Source organism: Nyctereutes procyonoides, unplaced genomic scaffold (genome assembly GCF_905146905.1).
Source record: "Nyctereutes procyonoides isolate TBG_1078 unplaced genomic scaffold, NYPRO_anot_genome, whole genome shotgun sequence".
In the NCBI taxonomy this organism is placed as follows: domain Eukaryota; kingdom Metazoa; phylum Chordata; class Mammalia; order Carnivora; family Canidae; genus Nyctereutes; species Nyctereutes procyonoides.
In genome coordinates, this window is record NW_026575047.1 from 6,848,685 (window position 1) to 6,849,545 (window position 861).

Below are 861 nucleotides of genomic sequence, written 5' to 3' on the forward strand. Positions count from 1 at the left end.
CAGATACTTGTATGCTTTTTCATATAAAAATAGAAATCACAATATACATAATTTCTCAGCTTTGTTTTTTCTACTTAATATATTACTGACATTTTTCCCTTCCAGTAAATAGATATTATAGGACCTGTTAAAGTTCAGGCTGGACAACCCTGCCTCCACCCAGAGTTAAGTTTTACTTAGACTCATTGCAATGAAATGGAAGTTTCAGGGCCAAAAGGGGCACAGCCTCTCAATGTGAAGCAAAGTCTAGGCCTTACCCCATACAGTTCCAACAACCCGCCTAAAGGTGAGAAGCAGAGATTGCTAAGGGATGCTGGGCCCCGAGTCAGGGAGGCTGCGTGGTGGTTTGTGAGCAGACAGCAAGCAGCCTCTGGTATCCTGCGGGCTTGTGAGGAGTGCCTCTCCCAGACAGGAGCTGTTCTCACCTCTTTTATTGAACTTCCTCCATTCCTCCAGGCTGAAATTGTGAGCCTTGTCCACTCCTGATCACAGTTCTCTTCTCTCATTTAGGACACCAAGGGGCATCTTTCTTCCGCCCAGCTCTCAAACACACACATAAAAAGCAACTCAGCATCACACACCCTGCACATACAACCTAGAGGAACTGTCAAAAAAGAATTTGCAAACATCACACATTCCCCTCCTCTGCTTCAAATACACAGTCCATCTTCTGGGAATGGGGCCCAGAGGTGCATAAGAAAAATAGATGTTTGCCCTGGTCTGTTCATTTTATCTCCTCAGGACAGTTAAAACTGCAAGGAAAAAAGCCCAGCAACACAATATCCTTAAAGAAGTGCTAAGTGTTCCACTGACTAATAGAAATTATGTCCTAACTGATTTCCTATCGCTAGATATTATACC